This window comes from Oncorhynchus masou, chromosome 24 (assembly GCF_036934945.1).
Source record: "Oncorhynchus masou masou isolate Uvic2021 chromosome 24, UVic_Omas_1.1, whole genome shotgun sequence".
Taxonomy (NCBI): Eukaryota; Metazoa; Chordata; class Actinopteri; order Salmoniformes; family Salmonidae; genus Oncorhynchus; species Oncorhynchus masou.
The window spans coordinates 84,567,493-84,585,824 of NC_088235.1; the positions used below are offsets into that span (position 1 = coordinate 84,567,493).

General features: G+C 43.0%; 1 long non-coding RNA gene across 4 annotated transcripts in view; it reads left to right on the forward strand.

Moving 5' to 3' along the window:
- Window positions 1-18,332, forward strand: part of LOC135512879 (uncharacterized) — a 101,156-nt gene that overhangs the window by 37,789 nt on the left and 45,035 nt on the right. The window contains exons 1-2 of one of the 4 annotated variants that reach the window (XR_010451465.1): window positions 8,942-9,057; window positions 9,923-10,058. The exons of 1 other annotated variant lie outside the window; for it this stretch is intronic. This is a non-coding gene — a long non-coding RNA (uncharacterized LOC135512879). Of the gene's footprint in view, window positions 1-8,941; window positions 9,058-9,891; window positions 10,059-18,332 lie in introns of those variants that run through there. 2 more of the 4 variants (XR_010451466.1, XR_010451464.1) reach the window with 2 other exon arrangements.

An 18,332-nucleotide genomic window follows, 5' to 3' on the forward strand; every position in this document is an offset into this window, starting at 1 on the left:
ACCAGTTTATGCTATATTAACTGCAAATATGCAATCCTTCTGAGAGCACTTTCCTTGATGAATTTGATGAATATGACAATAATTAGCAGAGACAGATGAGAGCTAAATTACTACTGACAATGTAATGCTATCCTGCTCGAGGGCTTGGGAACATGGCAGGCTAACATGGCAGGGACCAGGCCCCATTTCTAATTAATAGTTTTTTTGCCAGTGAAAAAAAGGATGGTAATTGTTTTCGTCAAAGACTGTGGGGAGCTATCAGGGTAATAAAGTTAATTAGCAGAACAAACAACCTTTCACTGCCTTACCGGGATGGGAAAAGTGTCATTCAGGCTGTGGAAAGATATGACTAGATTTGATGATAGGAAAAGGAAATGTTACACTGGAGGAAAACAGAAAAAAATCAATTATTCCATTTTCTTTCTCTCCATGGTACCCTGTATAAGAGGGGGGAAAAAAACATTCTTTTCAATTGAATGAGAATTGCGTTTGTCCACCCCACCCCTCTGCTATCTTTTCTGCTCATTTAGAAGCTTGTTTATTTCGTGTCGTTCCTCAAGAGCAGCACAGCCGTTGTTGCGGATGGTGGTTGCTATCTCTCACGGTTTTGGTTGGCTTCATCCACAAATTTGTCAAAAGCAATTTGACTTCCATCACTTTTGTAATGATCAGAAAAATAGCAATGTTGTAATGCAGAAGCAATAACAAAGCTGCATTAGACAATGATGTGAATTATTTTAGCCTGAAATGCAGAGGGAGATAGTAAAACAACCTGACATTTGGCTTTGTGGTGATGCTCTGTGGCAGCTCAGGTAATGAAACTGTGTACCCAACAAGCGTTGAACAGGGAGCCGTGTCTGAGGCTATGCACCGTAGGATATCTCAACCTGATTGGGTATGTGTTTCTCTCTGGGTGAGTGAAGTAAGCACAGCACACCTCCACAGCAGCATGGTTTTACTGTCATGTTTAATTTCCCAGATACTATAATACATTATTGGATGTGCAGGGAAGTGTTTGTACACAAGGTGGTGGTAGCTTCACTATTCTTCTTCTCTAATTGGAAACTATGAATACTAAAGCAAATTAAGATAAGTTGAGTAGCTCTGCATTTTATGTTGTATTACTTGCTAAATATATGCAATTATAACTTAGCGTACTACCAACTGGACTGGACATTTGCAAAGAGAACTATGGAATAGAACATTTATTGACACTGGTGTTTCTAATACTCCTTTGTGAAAGTTGTGACATTTATTTGGCAGAAATTATATATTTTGTCACTAGAGATTTTGATTCAAATGTTTTTATCAGGTATAAATAAACACATTGTTTGTTTACTTTCCAGATAGGATTCTGTATATTTATAAAACACTCACCAAGGTACTTTTATAACCACAAGCCTGTGTGCTGCTGAGTGTTGGGGACATGTGATAAAACTGGGTGTGTTTGGTTGCCAGGTATCACTGGGTCGTTTTGTCCTGATGTGATGTGCTGTTAGCCAGCGCTCACCTGGGACCAGTGATAGCTTATCAAAGCCTGAGCAGTCCCTCTCCAACACGCACAGATAATGGAGCCTTTCAGCTCAATGGAGTGGCAGAGGGGGGAACCATGGGAACCACTGGTCACCTGACAGTTGGATGGACAGCTTGACGGCTCCTCCTGGAGCATCATGGGAAATGGCTGTCAGCTGACGTCCCTGCTCCGCTGCCCGCTGAGATAACCTTCAGTGTGACAGGAAAAACCAAGATAGTGTTTTGGTGGAGTGGTTTTACTGGTGAGTGCCCCACTCAGACCAGTCAGAGCTGCAAAGCGTGTGATTGATCCTCATTAGGATAATCAATAATCAGATTGATTATTTAAGAACACTATAAGCAGATCTCATGTTCTCATGACCACATCTGTTGTCCTCAATCATTCTGACCTGGTCAAGAATGGCTTGTCTCTCCTTTCTCAACAGTTGGTAACTGTTTGATTTTGATTGCAATAAAGTGGTTTTGTCAAGGTTAAAGTACAGCTCTAACTTCATGAATTAATTTAGTTTAATTTCAGACATATAGAGGTGTCTGTAACAATTAGCTCTCAAGGCCTCACTTCAGAATTAGACATTCATACATGTTTCTCAAATGTCAAATTTCAAAGTTGTTGCGAACGTCAAATTTCGATGTGTTTCAGGTTAAATTTAGACTCCGAAATCTCAAGGTTAGGCATTAACTCTGAATGGTTAAGGTAAGGGTTAAGGTTTGGGATAGGCTTAAAACAAGGAGCCACAGACCCCTGTGCTGTTTTCACTTGATTGCCTTTGTGATGGGAGCAGGGCTTTGATCAGACGGCTGTGTGTGTTTGCTACAATCAGCCGTATTGTAGATGTCTAACCTTGGTGTAACCTGTCAGACACTGGGATCCGGGAGCCACGGTCTGTGGAGCTCGGTCATCTCATAGTCACAATATCATGCCTCTGTGACATGATGACATGAGAGAGGGGCTTTGAAGTGAACCCACTCCTGTCTGATTCATGTGAGATGTGAACACCTTTGGATTCCTCCACACTATGATGCTCCCTTGTTTTACACATCACTAATTGAAAGCATGAATGAGTGTGGACTGAGATCTGGGCAGGTCAATGGGGGCTGGTTGTTATCCTCAGGGTTTTAGGCAGTGTACTTCACCATATACACGTCTGCTATTTTAGCCTCTTTTTTTATACAAGGATGATGATGTTCATTTGTCATGCTGACTTCTGAGGTAGAATTTGTCAAATTGGACCTGGTATTTTGAGTCAAATGAATTGGGTGATCTTGTCATTACTGTATATAACATGTAAGTTATTCTAAGCCCAGTGTGAGAGGTAGCCCTGCTCTGCTACCCACCTGTTTGACTGTTAATGTTAATGTTTTAGTGGGTGTTAAGCTGAGCTTTGTTTGACAACAAGGCCTGTTAAATGTGCTAGATTCTTCAGCCCACAAAAGGTAGCGTACACATATTTTATTGTGATGCGGAATTACGGAGGCGGCGACAGCAGCAGCATATTCACTAAAAAGGTGCCAACTACTTGACAATGCCTTTCAGATAGCCTCGCACAAAGGCCTTTCTCCCCAGCGGCCAACAATAGTTGTTCCAGGGGGTTCTGGCTGTGTGCATGTGAGGCCAAACTGTCATGCAGATCTGTGGAAAAGACTGTCTCCTCCCCTAAACACTGGGTCTTTCTTTTAAACATGGAGCTCGGGGTGGTGGGGGGGATTCTGCTAATTGCTTGACACTGGAAGAGATTAGGAAGTATTAGGCAGGTTAAGCAGTGATTTAGCCGGGCCAGAATTTGTACTCATTTGTCGGCTACAAAGACCAAACTCAAAATCCTCAGTATATATAATTAAGGGTGGTTTGGAATAGGAAACGGCCTTTACTACCTGGAGATTTCCAGGTAGTTACTTTATAGTTAGTAACTCAGTAACTTGTGCCTACTGGGAGTTCCATAAAGTCCCAAAGTTATGGTCAGAGTTAGAAATGTTACACTTTAAAATGATCTTTATTCCGTCTCTCTCTTTAAGAGGTGGCATATGGAGATGCAATGAGATACCCAATGGGTTGGAGAATCTTTTTTCTCTTCAAGCATATTGAAAAGGCTTTTGCTTATTATTAACATAGTAACACCATGCTAATAACCCAGAGGATGCCGCTACAGGCCCCAGGCCATTAATGGCTCATTACCACCAGGTTGTCCTCCAGGTGTGAGCACAGAAATGCTTCTCACCCCCCTCAACCCTGCTGAGAGAACAGAGTCCCCTGGCCTAGCTCACACCTTCCCCTCAGGGTTTAGTGTTGATGTTCACTCACCAGGGTGTGAAAAGGCTCACCTCCACACTGGAGTTTCTGTTTATCACTCACTCACTCACACAACTGTAGCGTTTGGGGCGTACCTAGGCCTATTTACCAAAGATTTAGAAATCTTCTACAACAGTGTGTAAGATATTAATTTTATTGTGGAACAGAGAGATGACTTATCAAAGTCCAGATCTCAAGGGGACTGTCAAGGACCTTGCACTAAAACAATGTTAAGTATGATGCAAATCTTTGACTTAAAAATTAATTGAAATCCCTGTTACCTCCTGATGTCTAAATGTAACGGTAAAGAGTAAGAGTAAAGAGATCTAACTGTAAAGAGTACAGTGTCTATTTTTAACTATTCACCCCCTTGGATTTCTTCACAACGAACCTGCCATTTCTACTGGTAAAATGTCAATGCTCATCAGTGACCGAGAACATGACTTTGAGCCAATCACAGAAGTGACAAGGAAGAAATAGGGAACTTTTCCTGGTGTAATCCACCCCCTTTTCATCAGAATTGTTCTGACTTCAACAATAAAGCTACATGATACATATTTTACATCTAGCGAAGGAGTTTTGTGCTTGAAGAAGGATGCTTTTGGTAGCTTGCTAACTGAGCCAGGCAGTCATACACACTTCATATGAAAATAACAGGGTGGTAAGTGCAGCACAATGCACACAACACTACACATCACTGTCTTTTTGGTAAGCAAGTAGATCTGACCTTGTGTTGCAGGTTATTATCCTGCTAAATGGTGAATTCCTCCCTCGGTGTCTGTGTAAAGCAGACTGAAGCAGATTTTCCTCTTGGATTTTGCCTGTGCTTAGCTCCATCCAGTTTCTTTTCATCCTGAAAAACTCCCCAGTCTTTGTTGATGTCAAGCACACCCATACCATGATGCAGCCTCCACCATGCTTGAAAATAAGGAGGCAGTTTCTCGGTGATATGTTGTGTTGGATTCACCCCAAACATAAGGCTTTGCATTTATGCCAAAAAGTATTTCTTTACCGTATTTTTTGCAGTATCATTTTATACTTCTTTTCACTCTGTCATTTGGGAAATTATTGTGGAGTCACTGCAATGCTGTTGATCCATCCACCGTGTTCTCCCGTCACAGCCATTGAATGCCATACTCAGGGATGTCACCAATTGCCTCATGGTGACATCCCTGAGCACTTTCCTTCCTGTCCTTCAGCTCAGTTCAGGACAATTCAATCAATCAATTCAATCAATCAAATGTATTTATAAATCCCTTTTACAGTGCTGTACAGAAACCCAGCCTAAAACCCCAAACAGCAAGCAATGCAGGTGTAGAAGCATGGTGGCCAGGAAAAACTCCCTAGAAAGGCCAGAACTTAGGAAGAAACCTAGAGGAGCCAGGCTCTGAGGCGTGGCCAGTCCTCTTCTGGCTGTGCCGGGTGGAGATTATAACAGAACATGGCCAAGATGTTCAAATGTTCATCGATGACCAGCAGGGTCAGATAATAATAATAATCACAGTGGTTGTAGAGGGTGCAACAGGTCAGCACCTCAGGAGTAAATGTCAGTTGGCTTTTCATAGCTGATCATTCAATTGTATCTTTAATGTGTCTGGGTGGTTTAATACATCATCAACAGTATAATTATTAACTTGACCATGCTTAAAGAAAAATTCATTGTCTGATTTGTTCATGTTACCCATCTACCAATCACTACCACTCTTTGAGGCTTTCAAAAAGTTTCCTGGTCTTTGTAGTTGAATCTGTGCTTGAAATGCAATACTTGACTGAGGGACCTTACAGATGTTGTATGTATGGAGGACAGAGGACAGGGTAGAGTCCATGTAACTTATTATGTGATTTGTTAAGCCAAATTTGACTCCTAAATTAATTTAGGCTTGCCTATACACAGGGGGTGAATACTTATGCAATGACTATATTTTTGTTATAAAAAATGTATTAATTTGTAAAAATGTGTAGAATATTCTTTTCACTTTGACATTATGGAGTATTTTATGTAGATCAATGACAATAAAATATTTTTCAATCCCACTTTGTAACGCAACAAATTGTGAAATATATAAGAGTAAAGAGATCTAACTGTAACGAGTAGTGTAGATTCAGCCAGGTGGGGATGGGCTGGCCGTCATCTGTAGACAGAGTAATATCTGCTTGGCAGTGCAAGAAGACCAGAGACTGGATCAGGTTACCTCCCAGTCTCTCATGCTGCAGTGGAGCAGTCCATGTAGTTATACTGCACCCCTATGCTCCCATTGTCATTTTCCCAATTGAGTGTAGTGACGTGTACAGTGTCATTGGAGATATGACATCAGCCGGGCAGTGTTGACAAAGATCATCTCTCTAATGCAATGTTATCAAACCTAACAACCACTGAGCCATAGGAAAACACAAGGCTTCTGCTTCTGGCATTCTCTCTCTGTCAGCAACAATATGAATGTAAGCGAATGCCTCTATAGCCCACTGAGGAATCTGATGTTCTGTTCTGCCCAAATCAAATCATGGTTGTATTTTTCTCCTCTTTGTAATTTGCATTCAGCTTGGTGTCTAGAAATATTATGACAGTTGTATTCTTAAACGGTGTCTGGATACACTCATTTGATGATCACGCTTCATGGATAATGGTCTGGGAGCAGGCAATGATGGCTATTTCTGTGTTGTTACTCCGGAGGTAACCGACATCCTCATTGATTGACAGGGTCACACTGAGAGAGAGAATTTGGGATGTCTTGCCTCACCCCCAGATCTGACTTGTTTGGACAAGAGGCTTACATGGAGGTGGCAAAGTGTGCCTCCCGGGTGTCAGCCACTCTCTGCTCAGCACCTACCACTCATACACATGTAATCACATTTCCCCATGGAGGGAGAGCCACAGAGGCAGGGGACAGAGGCCTCAGGGGCTGGCACTGGCACAGGCAGGCTTTCTATAGGCTCCGTAATGGATGTTGCATCCACACAAACCACACCAAAATGGTAAAACGCATATGTATAAATGACAAATATTCTATATTTATTACAATGTCTTATTCATGTGTTATTTATTGTTTTGTTTTACCTTTCTCTGCTAAAGCTAATTTCGTTAAAAAACGGAGTAGAGAGAAAATAAAATGATAGGTCTGAACGTTTTTACTATGTGTTGCTGTGGATGTTGTGGCAGGAAGCGATCGATGCTGAGAGACGTGGTGAGAGCCCAGGTTGTGTTTACGCCAGGTCTGATGTGTGATAGATGGTGTGTAAAGGCTGAGATGTTCCTGACCTTGTGTGTCCAACTGTCCATCACTGCTTTGTTCAGTATTCTGGTCGATCAGTGGCTCTGACCTGAGGACCACAACACACAGGATCAGACAGCCAAGACTGTTGAACTGAAAATGTTATCTTTCAATTTGGTTTGACTCCACTAGATTTATTTGGTTTTAGGCCACATGTATCCCTGATTTAACCCCTATTTTAATGTCATTTTAAAATGTCACCAATTATATCAAGACATACAGTAAAGGAATCAAGCCTGTGTGTATGAAAGAGGAAGAGGGAAGGAGAGAGAATGGAAGTGTGTGTGGAGATGTCTTCATTGCGAACTACAGTATGCCTCAATATGTAACACTGAAGTGTAATCATAGACATTGTGGAATATTTCCATGGTAACATGAAACGAGTAGCAATTTGGGTTCAGTAGCTAAGGATAGAGTCATTATCCTGACCTGATGCTGAGCCACCTATTTAAGTATTCATACCATGAATGAACAATTAAACCCAACAGATTGTTACCAAGTGGAGGAAAGCAGCATGGTTCCAATATCTACACCCTTTGCTTCCCTTCTCCTGTTATCAATTTGTTTATATCAATTTGAGAGTTCCCTACAGCGGTTCATTAATAAAACGTGGCTGACGCATCATGTATCTAGGAATTGAAATCAAACAAATCAAAAGAATTAGGATGAAGTATGTTCCGTTCTGTTTGAGTAGGGAAGAACTGTATGTCAATTTCTAGAGGTAACATTGGGTTCGGTTGTAAATAATATTTACCTATTACATATTATGGTTCACACATTAGGGCGTTATGTCTGGAGCAACATGCTTAAACACTGGTCTGTTTGACAGAGAAGCTTCTCTCTAACTGGGGTCCTTGAATAGAGGACTCTACTCCTCCAAAGTTGATGTCTTCTTGGTTGGGTCCCATCTGCTCTGATTGAGAGGCTGTGAAAAGGAAAAGGGGGGTTTGAGGATTGTGCTTCCATACAAAGAGGAGAGGCGAGCCCTGGCCCCTGTTGGCAGCTGAGTGTTCTGGGCTGGGGCTGCCTGCATCACTGGCCCCCAGACATCCTCCTCCTCAGCCCCCCTCAATCCCTCCTTTCTCCTTTCTTTACTCTCAGGCCATTCAGGATGCTCAGAGATGGGGGGTATGTGCTATGTAGACCATCAGGGGCAAAAATAATTGCTTAAGCATAATAAGTCACTGTCATTGCATTGGATAATGCATGGTTAGGTGTAGTAGATGTATTAACGAGAGGAGGGCTCCTGATGTATTTCACTGTTCTATTTGACTGATCTTGATGAAACACAGTGAGCACTGGATGCATGAAAAGGTGACTCAACCAAGCAAAGATTTGATAAGCAACTGTGCTGCTTCTATTTGGCCTGTTTATTTGGATGCAGAGAATGCACTGTGCTTATCTGAAAAGCTTCGCTACATAGAATCTCCCCCTCCCCAAGGTCACTTGAAGCAGTGTCCCAGCTCTTATTCAGATATGGCTTATCTGTTTTTTCACAAGCCTTCTGTTTTCAATGCAAAGAATAGGCCTTTCCGGAGAATGGCCGTCCGGCATGGTACCATCCCTCATTCAAGGCCCTTTGTGCTGCCCCATTTAAAGAAGCTGTCAAGTTCTCTGTGCAGTTGGCAGGGAAGGCCAAATCTACAGTGCCCCAGAAGTGGCAAAAAGGAAACTTTTTTGTTTGCCTGCCATCGTGAGGACTGAGTGAAGGAGGGATTTTAGCAACATGTAATTTACTCTTGGGGCTTTTTACTGTACATAGCTTTAGAGATGGTAATTTCTCCCTTTTTTGTTGTGAAAAGATAACCATCAATCAGTTGTCAATTGGTCAATTGCAGAAGTGGTGAAAAGAAAGGGGTTGAACGATCCCTTCTCTCTGGCTACCCTAGAGGATTCAGGAGCCCTGGAAAAACATGGCAGCTGGAGCAGAGCAGGGAGTGGATCAGTCACACAGGTACAGCAGCCATGGTAAGATCTCTCATCAGCCTTTTACTCTTCACCTGCCTCTGTGGTTTTAACTTGGAAGAATTCATACCTGTTTGAATATATGTTTCACAACTGTAATGTTGATGTTAAATTAGCAAACATTTAAAGGTTCATTTGGATTATTATGTAAATGCCTGTACAAATATACTTTATTATTATTACTCAAATTATATTACAATTAAAATGCACATTGGTGCCAATGTTTCTGTATTTTTCCTGAAACATATTTCACATAAAAACACATTGTTTGGGTTGTTATTTTTTCAGGGGGATTTGTTCAATTGTAAATTGTACTGTAACAAACACCCTTTTTTATAGCAGTATAGTATTTTGTGATAGTCATAATTTTGAAAGCAAGCTAAGACTGGCTTATGTAGAAGTGTCTATTCAGGTCTGTTTCCAAGCGGAGCAGATCTGTAGTGTAAAGCCCGTCTGAATCTCAACAACAACAAAAATCTCGTGAAGGGTGCAGCAATGTGAAAACATCCTGACACCCCCGCACCCCCAGTCCAGTTACACCGATATTGATTTTGGTTTACGTCTGCTCCGTCCTCCGCTCAATGAAAAGGATTACAGGCCTGCGAAAGGATGAGATATTATCAGTTTGTAATCCAGCCCATGGTTTCCTAGCTACCGTATTGTCTATTCTGTCCCGCTATGTGAAAAATGTTGAATATCAACAATGGGTTTCGGTGCTGTATTGTTGAGTTTTGTATGAACTAATCTTGCTTCACTAAAAAAGACCTACAGCTTGGACAAAAGTCTATAGCCAGTGCATTCCTAGCTCCCCTTACACTAAAGCAGGCTGAGGCAGAGGGGAAGACATGTTAGTCTTGTGCTCTTCTAGTTGCTAAAGCGCAGAGCTGCCGGGCTGTGGGAGTCATGAGGCGGCCCTGCTTCACTCAATATGGGCTCTGGGCTTAGGGGGAGACCACCATGGATGTGTCTGCAGGTCTAGGCCCTAAGAGCAGTGCGGGGAAAAGGTAAGCTGACTGCTACTACACAGCTGTTTCTCCTCTTATATGCTGGTCTCTCTCTTCCTTTCTCCCTTTCCCTCTCTTTCTGCTTTTCCCTCTTTCTTTCTTTCTTTCTTTCTTTCTGGATCTTTGGCCCTGTGAGGAAATTTGTGCTCAGGTGCAAATGTATGTATGGAGTGTGTGGAACGACTAAAGACGAGCATGCTGGCTGTTTTGATTTGGAATGCAGACGATCAATAACCATACCTCCTGTGTTGGTGCAGGTCTAGGCAGAGTCGGGTAAGAGCAGCTCGTGGCAGGCAGGGTGTGTGGGTCTGTGTTACAGTATGTGCTCTCTCTTGCTCAGTTACTTCACTGCTGTTTGTAGACTAGACTAGCACCTGGAGGGGGCGAGGGCGAGAGGGCTGGTCTATGCTGGTACCTTTTTCTTTTGGATTGCAGGTGCTCTGTGCCTGCACCAGCACACATGTAAAATAGTTATGTCTCTCGTTGCACATTAATTTACGTAATGTTACTTATTTATTTATTTATCCTTTCTTAAGCTGCTAGTATGCAGAGTGACAGACCATAGCCAGCCTGCCTGAATGGGGGTGGGCCACTTCTCACTTAGATGACACGAGGGAAGGTCTAATCGAACATGCAGCTTAAAATCATTTGTTGAAGCAAAAGACAGACTGAATTGCAGTTCCTCGGAAATCAAATTAATATAGTACATTTTTCGTATTATATGATGTGGTTATTACTGTGGTTTTGGGTAATGTTTATATATGACTGATGTACGTATTACTTGTCAGTTATTAGTGTTTTTCTAACCACATCAAAGTTAATTTTGTGAGAGGATTCAGAGTATTGCGGTGTAAGCGTGTCATTCTAGTCATTCTAAATGGTGGTATGTCAGTGTGGGGTGGAGGAAAGGAGAGATGGAAGGAGGATGTATGTTTGAAGTAGGGTGGTGGTGGGATAGAAGGGAGGCTTGGTTCTCCTCTCGGCTGTGCTCGCTGGAGAGTGGGCTTCAGTGGAGTCGGCATCCACGGAAACAAGAGTTGAAGGGAGGACTGAGACGGTCTTGGTTGGCTTAACCCCCCGCTCTCACACACACACACACACACACACACAGATGTGTGACTCACTTCCTTGAGTCATTTTCAATCCACTGCCCCGTACGGTGCTGGAGCATGAAGTTTTCCCCTTCCTTGCCCATCATTGTCAGACAATTATAGGGTGGAATTGAACTGGAAAATCTGGTACAATCTAGCAATTAGTACAAAGGGTTTCCAGTGTAGTGTAAAGGATGCAGGAGCCCTTGCGGATAGAAAAAATGGCCCTGACTGGGCACGGACAGTGTATTTTAGTGCTGCTTGGATACACCGTAAAGATGCTGCCTCCTACCCCTTCAGGTCTGAGCAGCAGAGTACCACATTACAGGGCTCCTTTCTTAGGACTCCTTTGTGTATGTGTGTATTTTTTTCCTGCCTCTGTCTCTTCATCATCAATTTCAGCCATTATGTGCACTCAGTGAGAGTACATGCTAACAGAAGACCAAGTTGTCGGCAGTGCAAGCAAGTGACATTTTTAAAAGAGAAAAACTGTTAATGTGGTCCGGTGATGGTAAGCCTGGTGGACAGTGGATGTGCTCTCCATTATGTTCCACGTATGTTTCGGTCCAAAAAGCACATCTGTTTCCATGCCTGGTGTTTTAGGGTGGACATTAAGTTGCTAATGGGGACTGATGGGTGTAGTGGAGGGAGATGAGTAGTTATGAAAACATATGGCTGCTGGCAACAGCACCACTCACTCAAACTTTTCAACTCTAAAAGCAGCAGAAGTGGATTTTGTGCTACATTACTATTAACCCATAGCAATGCAGCATTTTTTGTTTCATATAGGCTATGACAATTTCTAAGCATTTCCCAATCAAGACGACACATGTTTTAAACAGATGCACTGTATCAATAAACCAGTCGGCTATCAACATCATACACTGTGATTTAATTCTGTGGCTTATTATACAGATACGCTTGGCTTCAACAAATATTATTGTTATGTTAAATGTAGTTACTATTGCAGTTATTATTTTATTATGGTAATTGAAGGGTATTACGTTCTTAGGTTCTGGAGTTTAGGAATTTCTAGTCAGTTTTCTGATTCAGAATCTCAGTGGTGCTTTTGATCAGCTTTAACATGTTACAGATCCACTTTGATCACAGGAATTGAGTTGATTGGCAAGGAGACATCAAAACAACTTTACTAATCTTGTGTACATGCCAAGCCTTTTGAGGTCTTGTGAAAAGAAAAAGCCTTCCTTTTGGGCATGTTTGTAGTCATTTATGCTGAAGTAGCAAGCAACTCTTCCCCAGCTGGGATATAACATATTTTCAGGTATTTTGTTGACCTGGGTAGTATCGCATGCTCTTATATCAAACGATGGCTAAAAGGTTGAGACTGCTGTGAGTAACTTTGTGCTGTCCATGATGACAGTCTGATGAAGATATAGTGAGAGTTACACACGGATGACTGACTATCTGCCCTACAGCCGACTAGCTACTCCAGTGCTAATGAAGGTAGTGACAGGTCAGAAAACAATGGGTGCAGGCTGGGCAGCCTCACTCATGCTCTGTGTGCTGCTTGCATGCCCCTCATCCAGGAAGCCCCCCCAGCCCACCCTCTTCTCTCTCCTTCCTCTCCTCTCGCTGGGCGCAACTCTCCTCATCCAGGCCTAGCCTCGCAGGAGCTGCTGCCTTTTGTTTTCTGCAGCTTTGTGTTCATCCTCCTCACACTCTTCTCTCCTCTTAAGCCCCACTGAACTGAGACTGACAAATTAGCTATTCAATAAGTGCAATTTGCGGTGGGGCTTTTTGTGATGGGAACATCTATCCTCGAGGTTGAGAGCGCAAATCCCCCTCATTGCGTCGCGCTCCTCTCCCTCTCTGGACAGGCAGAGAGAAAATCTCATCTCCAGCAGCGGCTCTGACCCTGGCTCACATCGGCCATCGGCAGCTTCCGACAGCCGCCACATCCCAACAAGGAATTTACTCTACATTAACATTGGAGGAATTAAGCCTCTTTCGCCCCTCAGTCCACAAAGAGCACCACAGCAGCCTCTCCACATGAAGCGCCAAATGCTCGTGTGATGTCTGATCTCGCAGATCAGTGAATCGCTATCCCAATTGTTGGAAAACTAATCAAAGAAGTGTGTGCTCCTGGAAGAAAGTAGGGAGATACATGAACAGTCAAAACAACTTGTCCAAGCGGAAATGTGTGCCATTTATGTTTTTTTCACGGTTTAGTTTCCAAACCTAAATACATGTGACTGGTAAAGTTGACAAATAAAACAATTTCCTCAGTTTGGACGAGTTTCCGGTTCATGCTGGGAATGTCAGAGAGGGGATTGTTTTTCCCGGTAGTGGACAATACAGTGTTTAGACATGATCTGTATGTGGCAGAACTGCACACCCAGCCAGCCAGGCCCAGCAGCTCATGGGTGTCATAGGAATTCAGCTTGCATGTTGGTCAGTACTTGAAACTGTTCCCTGTTCAAAAACGGGATATGAGGGAAATAAGATTAGAGGGAAATCAAATGGCCAGTTAGATGAACGATAATACTTTTTGAATAGCAGATTTTGTCTGCCGCTATCTGTACTGAGATAACATTGAAATGTGGGATTTTACTGTCAGTGTAAATCTCTTTCAATATGCAGAAAGTCAAACACACTGTGACGTGTGTGTTTGTGTGCTTGAGTGTGTGCGAGCATCTGTCTACCTGCCTTTGTGCGTGTGTGTGTGTGTGTGGGTGTGCATGACTGTTGGTGTGCTATGCTGCATGTTGGATTACTGAGATTCCTGGACAGTCCAGAGGGAGCCTTGTAGTTCTGTCCGGCCTGTCCCCAGGGGATGGATGGCAGGCAAGAAGACCAGACAGGGTGTTCCCAGAGACTGGAGGTCAACAGCATGGAGGACACTTCTCCTTTCCCACATGGAAAAAGGGTGGCTGTGCTGCTCACATCACAAAGGGCTGGACTGTCTCAAAATAAAGATCAATGGCTTTTCAATTTTCAACCTCTGATAGAGTTTTGGGGAATTTCAGCTGGGTCAGATCTTTCCCATGGTTGGAGAGACATAAGGGAATCACATTTTCACGAGCTATTCAGCTGTTTTGCAGTTGCCTCCTCAAAATGAAATATTTTGTTTGATTCTGTTATACCACGTCATAATTACCAATTTGGATGATATTAAGCCAGTCAATGAAACACGTTACAGTGGGACTGTAGTTCGGACCGCTGTGGATTGAAAAGTCGTGGAAGACCTCTGCTGTCACCATCTCTTATAGAAACCTATGTATGGCTTGAGGGTGTCAGGTGTCATTGGCTGTGTGCTGATATGTGTGTTGGAGAAGATGTGGTGCAGAGCTGAGAAGAGTCTTATTAGCCCACAGAACACACTATCCCACCACCAGCCCTCTCTCTGGGGCCAGATGAGTCTCCACCTCTCACATGCTGGGGCCAGAGAGGTCTCTACCACTCACAGTCTGGGGCCAGAGGAGTCTCCCACTCAAAGACTGGGGCCAGAGGAGTCTCCACCACTCACATACTGGGGCCAGAAGAGTCTCCACCACTCACAGACTGGGGCCAGGAAAGTCTCCACCACTCACAGACTGGGGCCAGAGAGGTCTCCACCCCTCACAGTCTGGGGCCAGAGGAGTCTCCACCACTCACAGACTGGGGCCAGAGGAGTCTCCACCACTCACAGACTGAGACCAGAAGAGTCTCCACCACTCACAGACTGGGGCCAGAAGAGTCTCCACCACTCACAGTCTGGGGGCAGAGAGGTCTCCAACCCTCACAGTCTGGGGCCAGAAGAGTCTCCACCACTCACAGTCTGGGGGCAGAGAGGTCTCCACCCCTCATAGTCTGGGGCCAGATGAGTCTCCACCACTCACAGACTGGGGCCAGATGAGTCTCCACCACTCACAGACTGAGGCCAGAGGAGTCTCCACCACTCACAGTCTGGGGCCAGATGAGTCTCCACCACTCACAGACTGAGACCAGAAGAGTCTCCACCACTCACAGACTGGGGCCAGAAGAGTCTCCACCACTCGCAGTCTGGGGGCAGAGAGGTCTCCACCCCTCACAGTCTGGGGCCAGATGAGTCTCCATCTACCGCAGGCTGGTAGAAGTGAAGCCACCGTGGGGCGCTGAGAAAACGAGAGCAATTACCACCACAAAAACACGGTTATTTGGATATTGAATGGAAGTCAGTGAGGTGCAGGCGGGGGCTAAGATACGGAGCTCAATATTACAAAAGAAAAGGTAATGGCGAGGCTGGCTTGCTTGACTGAGACTGGCCCCCTGACTGTGGAGAAGACCTGTCCACCCTTACCTCTGACATGGTTCCATCTGATATCATGTAAACCCATAGTCATGTGACATTGTCATTGCTAAATGGAAACATTGTTGAAGATTTGTAATGGATAGTTAAAATCACAAGGCACATCTAGTGTGATTCAAAGGATACAAAAAAACTTTTTTAAAGTTAGCTATTAGGATCCGTAATTACCCTAGTCTCTATTATAGGTAAATTCTCCCTCCTGTATAGAGTGAAAATTATTTCATTTGGGTACAGATGTGATTTATTGCCTCATTTGAGTTGGCTGAAAATGACAGGAAACGGTAGCAAGTCACAGCTCGCACTTGACGTTCATGAAGCAGTGATTGTGTATCCAGCTGAATCGAAAATCAATCTGCTTCTACATCTGCCATCTTGAGGGTTAAGGGACACAGATGGCCCCATCGCTGGCATCCCACCAAAGCCTGGTGTTAATCGGATGCCAAGGCTGAAGAGGGAAAGTTTGAATCCTCCCTCATTCCTTCGTTAAGATCTCAGGTCCCTCTGCCACCAGATGTGACAGATCTCATGTTGTTGCAATCTGTGTTTAATCACGCATCATTGACAAATGTGACGCTCCTATGGAAGGGCTGAATAGGAAATTAAAGCATTTTAGATAACGTTCATAATTGACTAAATCGTTTAAGCCTCCAGATCACATGTATAATCTCTGCCTCACATGACCGTGCTGAAACGGAGTGCCGTGTTTGATCATTAATGATTTGGATACTTTAAACACTAATCACATTTCCAGTTAAGTTTGTTTTGGGTCTTTGGTTCAGAGCGATGCTCCCTCAAGACTTGACTGGGAAAATAGAATGTTGACCATGACAGTCCATCTTTGGGCTTAATTCCATTTAAGTGATAATTGGTCTTTCAGAATTCATCTCTTGGCGATGGTGATAAACTCTGAGGGCCAGTCAGTCTATGTCCATCCACTTTTCTCTCTACACTCTGCAGTAAATGATATACTTTCTGCTGTAAATAAGGGACTAGTTCCCCATTGAAATGTGAAAGCATATTAGTGTTATCCATCCCCTTCAGGGTATTGGGCTTTTATGACCCCAGATCGTCACTGTTGATAATATTAAGTGGAATTTTCCTCTCATATCAGTCATAAAGTGGCTCTAAATGCTAACACGTATGAATATGGAAATATTGTGTATGGAAATCTCCTATTTTACAAAAAGAAAGGCTAATCCTCAAAGATCTTGAACTTAAAATTCATCTCATTGGAGCACCCTGCTTGGTCCCCATTTCTTTCCTTCAAAAGATAGATATGATGAAAATTATAAGACTTAAGTTTGATCTTAAATGAATTCTACTCAGGGTATAAGGAGCACCTTCGTTGCTACAGTAGGTGTTTTCTTTCTGTTTATGTGCTCCAGTATCAGGGACTTATGAATGAATAGAGCTCAAAGTTTAGGTTTCCAGTCTATAGCAATTCTCCCATGCTCTGTACCGTGTACCATGTCTTGCCTGTGGTGTTCCAGCACTGCACACACTCTTTATCACATATCATTATTTAGAACTGAATGATTAATAAGAATGATTATGATTGAGAACCATTGGATGAAAAGAATACCATATACACTGACTGCATGACACATACATTCCAATACATAGACATAGACTGACCAAGTGAAAGCTATGATCCCTTATTGATGTCACTTGTTAAATCCAGCTCAATCAGTGTAGATGAATGGGAGGAGACAGGTTAAAGAAGGATTTTCAAGCCTTGAGACAATTGAGATCTGAATTGTGTATGTGTACCATTCAGAGGGTAAATGGGCAAGACAAAATATTGGGTAGGTGCCAGGCGCACCGCGTCAAGAACGACAATGCTGCTGGGTTTTTCCACGCTCAACAGTTTCCCGTGTGTATCAAGAATGGTCCACCACCCAAAGGACATCCAGCCAACTTGACACAACTGTAGGAAGCATTGGAGTCAACATGGGCCAGAATCCCTGTGGAACGCTTTCGACACATTGTAGAGTCCATGCCCCGACGAATTGAGGCTGTTCTGAGGGAAACTCTTCTGACTGAGCGCAACTCAATATTATGAAGGTGTTCGTAATGTTTTGTACACTCACTGTATGTTCTGCGTAGGCGACACAAAACTATTTTTCACAGTGCAATATGGCTTGTTGTTTATTTACTCCAACACTCTTTTAATCTGCAACTTGCTTTAGTCCTCTCTATCTGTTACCTCTTTATGGAGCTCAAAGCTTTTCATCTTTCGGGATTTTGTCAATGGATTAATTAGTTTACAAACACAGTGTGTGGTTATACAAAATTCTTCAGGCAGAAACGATAGCTTCTCCCGTGGGAGGTAAATCAGAAAAGTTATTATTTATTTTATTCTTATCTGGTTATTTAATTGCTGCTATTGTCTCATTAGGAGGAGGCACTAATGAATGATAAGAGAAGTTGAAGTGAAATTGTAAGTTTTTGCTCAGTTTGCTTTGAAAGGTCTCAGTTTGAAGACGGGCTTTTATCAGATCTGTGCCGGTGCAAGAACTGAAAGCACTGTTAAACAGTAAAGACAATATTTGCCAAATGCTGCCTTTGCTGTTTTAAAGATAATTCTCAAATGCCTCTGCAAATTATCCAAATTTAATTAGCAATATAAATGCCAGAAGGAGCACATTATGTGCAATTGTCTTGCTATCTTTCCAGAAATGAGTCTTTGAAAATGAATTTGCTGTATTAATCATCTTCAAAATATTTTTGATCACTGAATTAATAGTTTCCATTCTGTGTTTTTTTAAGGTATTCATTGACATAGGTGATTGCCTCTTAATTACTAGTGCAACCTCCTCCTATTCACTCCTATTAATTCATGTTTTCTGGCACAGTCCCAAAAGGCAGCCTTGCCCTATATCTTCTAATTACTTC